Source organism: Acyrthosiphon pisum, chromosome A2 (genome assembly GCF_005508785.2).
Source record: "Acyrthosiphon pisum isolate AL4f chromosome A2, pea_aphid_22Mar2018_4r6ur, whole genome shotgun sequence".
Classification (NCBI taxonomy): Eukaryota; Metazoa; Arthropoda; class Insecta; order Hemiptera; family Aphididae; genus Acyrthosiphon; species Acyrthosiphon pisum.
Window position 1 is genome coordinate 20753892 of NC_042495.1, and position 5018 is coordinate 20758909.

The window sequence follows — 5018 nt, forward strand, 5'->3', positions numbered from 1 at the left end:
AAAAATGTTGTACTATATACATATATCGCAAACGTCTACAAATGATATAATCATCGTAAAATCGAATTACTAAGCCAACCTCGAAACTTAGTTTCAATAATAACATCGTGAAATCGTTGGTATTACTTGGTATACATGTCTTATAATAACAAATTTCCGAGCTATATAAGTATAGCCAGAACGAAAAATCAAATCTAACTTGAGTTAATCTAATATTCTAATATTTCAAATCTAATATCTAAATTCTAATATTAACAAAATCCTACTTTGTTGTGCAAAACGACTTAACGACGCGCGACGCATACCTATATGCGTCAGAGTGACAATTTAAGATTTAAATTTTTTTAGTTTTTTTTTCTATAAATATCGATAAAATTGTATTTATTGGGCCAAAAAGCGTCAAAATGTAATACAAGGCTCCTAATATATTGTTTAAATAGCAGTGAAAAATATTAAAAATATATAGGCACAATTTTTTTTTAAAAGCATTTAAATATCAAATTTTGATATAATGTATCAAATTTAAAATTTAATAATTATTATGTAGTTAAAAATGTATAAAATGTTCAAATTTTATAGCTAAGAATTGAAAATATAAAACAATGTTCACGTAAATTGGTTATAGGTATATAAATTATTTTACGTCTTTATTCACAATATCATCAAATATACTTAGTAATATCATAGGCTGACTGCAGACTGTCTTTGCTCAGAATAATTTTTCTTATACAGTGATATTATATCATTGAATTCAAATTTAACACCATATATAACAGTGACCTATTTGAATATACTTTAAGGATTCACTTATTTGTATCTATCTTCAATTTTACAAAATTTATCTGTAATGGAATTTACTGACTAATTTAAATATTTAATTCCTAAGATAAAAATATGTACGCCATTTATAAATGTAACGATTATTACATAATTATATAAATGTAATATTTATCGATAATAAGTGGATTTATTTTGTTATTAGTATTTACTTTTTTTTAATCAAAATTTAAGGTATAATATAATAATGATGTATTATTTTAATATTATAGTCAAGTGCAGTTAGACATTTTTTTATTACATATATGTTGCAAATGCCAAAGGAAAATGACAAGTGAGTATCACTATTTTGTTGAATATATGAACTCTTAAAATGCCTGTATCCTATCTGCCACTGCCTACAGTACATAAGTAGAAATCCATTAAAATTTCAGGGGGGGGGGCAAACATTTTATACATCAATGTGGGCAAAGGTTCCCACACAACCAAAATAACTTTATATTTTTTTATTTTTTTTTTGGGGGGGGAGCTAGACCCCTATAATGGTATATTTAGTGGCTAAGCCCCCCCCCCTATTTCCGCCAATACTACTGTAAAAACTAAAAGGGCCTCTAAAATATTTTTAAACCGGGGCCTCAAAATCGTAATTGCGGCACTGTATACACACGTATAACAAGGTAGACGCACGTCTCATCGAAGGGAGTTCCATGTCCATAGCCTCTGGCAGTCTTGCTTAATAAACGAACCACTCGTAAGAAGAATTTGTATTATTTCATAATTCGTGTCAATTTTTAAAAAAATGCCAGGATTTAAAAGTTATATAGGTAGGTAGTACTAGCCACTAGGTATCTATAATAATAATATAGTGCTTTACTCTCGGGATGACGGGTAGGACGAGATACATTTTTTTCGTTTTTCGTATAAATGCGATTTATGCTCATAACTATAGAGCCCGGATTTATATGAATTTAAAAAGTGTCAAATATGATTCAAATATGCAATTATATGCCATATTAATATGTTATACATCATAAAATGTGATTTTTTTTAAAAATGTTGATGATGGGTAATGATTGCAGGATTTGGATATTATTGAATTTGCACCATCCGACTTTTTTTTTTTTCAATAGACGTGTACCTATTGTTAGTTAAAAATATAACTATATATACCTCTTATTTTCATCACTCCCTCCAGTCGTGTGTGAGCAGCTCAGTTTTTCCTCGTCTTCCTCATCATTGTAAGTCCAATTGGCGGATGGGATATGACTGAACGCGAGCTGGTCTGTCTCGCAATAAAAGTTGTTTTCCGTAGCGTCTACCCAGACACAATGATGGTTGTCCGCTGTCGTGTTACCATTAGTTGCATGGTGCTCCAGTGCGGACGTCCTTCTGGGTCACAAAGGAGTACTGGTCGGGAATGTTTCCGGTCCCAAGAGGTGCTTCAGTTGGTCGTTGGTCTCTTCGCATCTTACCACGGCCACCTGTTTTCAAAAAATAAAACACCATATAGCATTTCAAAACAACGTTTGACAGAGTACGTAAAGAAAACAATGACAAAGATATGCCGATCGGTAATACCTTGCACTGTTTGATTAGTTTATCATTGTTGAACTTGTTTGCCAACATCATCCTCTCCGAGAAGTGTTAAGCAGTAGGAGACAGATGTAGGTACCATTAAGTATCTTCGCAGTTCCTTAACGTTACGTGTGACGTGCTTTTCAGATATGTACTTCATACATTCCAAAGCCCAATCGTAAGCCTGAGAAAATAATACACCAAATTAATATTTTCGTTTTAAATAATTATAAAAATTATTCGAAATGTGATTCACGTAGCTAATCTTTTTAATTTTTAGTCAATATACGAGTACACTTCAGCTGATTCCGTTAAAACGCTTTCACTATTTTATATTAAGTTTTATTACCTAACTATACATAATATATATATGTATATTGTAACTTCACTAGATCTTTTATCTATCTCATATTCAATTATAAATAGGTTATATTCATAATTTCAAAACCCATTAAAATATTATATTATAATTATACCTCAATACTTATAATATTTAAGTATGTATATATACATATTTAATCGTATAATTCTCAAATTAAATACATGAAATAATATTATTATAACATACTTACTTTATCGAGTAAGTAAAAACAGCGTAATGTGTCTTCGAGTCTTTCACAAGTCTCTTAAAGTCGATCACTAAAACCTCTCAGATGCTGCTTCAGAGATTTGGCCAGATCTTTTAGACTGGTAGCATTGCTACATTGGCCTGCTTCTTCCAATAAATCTCCAGCTTTGTCGAGATTGCGCTGTAAAAATAAAATAAGAAATTTCATTAATCCTCATATCCTCATTAATCTACATATTATTAATTATATTACGTAAACGCATACAATGTTTTAATAACATACACTCATACATATTGGTTATAACACTAAATACAGTTTTTGAGAGTATATTTTAAAAATTGTTTTTATTGTTTGTTGTTAAAACACAAATATGATGAAATTCCTTCAACAAGGCTACACATTTTGCATAAAAATACGTCTTGTGAAAATTTACAAAGCCAGAAAATTAAAAATCATATTTTGTAATAATAATTATAATACTTGGTTAAATAAACAATAGACTAAATAGAAATCTTATATTGTGGTATGATACTGTGATAGTTGGTTTATTAAAAACCCAAATTATTAAATTGAAAAAAAAAATGACATTGTATATTATGTTCTTGTACGTATACAGTTGTCGAGTCTCAAGGGGAATAAAAATGATTTCGACTTTTATATTTTTCAAGTTATAGTATATATTAAACACAACTCAAAAACGCTTCAAGGGGCAAGAAAAAAATTCGAGTCAATGAGGATTTCGAGTCATCGATGTTTGAGTAATTGGGACTCGACTGTTTATATTTAGGTATACTGTTAGTTGTTACTTATACTCAGGTATCAGATAATCACATATGTCATTACCGCCATACCTGCAGTATACGAGTCAAATGGCCAGCGGTACTGTACTGAGGATTTTCATTGAAGACAATCATGCGGATGTGTACAACTCAAATACCAAGGTTAATAGTGGTTTTAGTCAAACTCCTCGCTCGAACCTGCTGCTAAACCAATACCAAATCAACTTGCACTAGTCCCTCCCCCGCACTTTTTCCAAACTATACCAAAGTACCAGACAACCAACTCACAATTACTTGAATTACTTATAGAAAATTAGCTCTACAGCTTATCTATCCGGTGTAATTTATAAAGTAGGGGTGCTAACTGCACAGTACACACACACACTTCCCGGAACCTACATACCATAGATTTAATACCGTTTTTGAAATGTATATTAGTAATTAAATGTATTAAACATTAAATACAGCATATCTTAAAATACATTTAAGTGCGCACGACAATGAAGAAAACAAAAATTCTCGTTTTATATACAGCTGTTACACACAAAGAATCGATTAATCAATTCTATTTTGCAAACTTAACCGCAAATTTAAGTGCAGTGCTCCAAAAACAACGTTACTCAGCAAAACATAACACTAAATATGGTCTTAGTTGGAAATTATTCGTGTGTATAGTGGCGACCCCAGCAGGCCCGGTTATATATATCATGTCGAAAAGTTTTGGAATTAGGTTATGGTAGAAACTTACACACATTGTAGCTTTAGTTTAAATACGCGAGTAGGAAACTGAAGAAAAAAATCTTTAATTAAGGTACATATACAATGTGGTAAAAGTATAGTGTATACTGTATATAAGTAGATTTGTATTCAGAACCTACTTATGTATATATGATATTTTTGTATCATTTACGAGTTGCAGTTATGATAGACATACACGAGAAAAAAATCAAACAATATTCGTACGCAGATTTGGGTCGTGTGAAAATATTAATACAACACCTTATTGAAATAAATTGTTTACCCTGTAAATAATGCACAGACTAATCATAGTTTAACAGCGATGAATTTTACTTAAGACTACAGCAGTAGTTGTAGACCAGTTCGACATTTCGCAAACGCGCATATTTTATAATATTTAATTGCCGTGAGTAAGACATACCTACTAGTTCGTTTTGGAGATTTTGACGATCTACATATACCTACCTACGTGTTTTCTGCGGCTTACATGATAGGTAATGAGTGTTTATGAATATGTTTAATGACGTTCGTATTGTTTTAGAGCCTATATAATTACCTTATATAGGTATACTTCATTGAT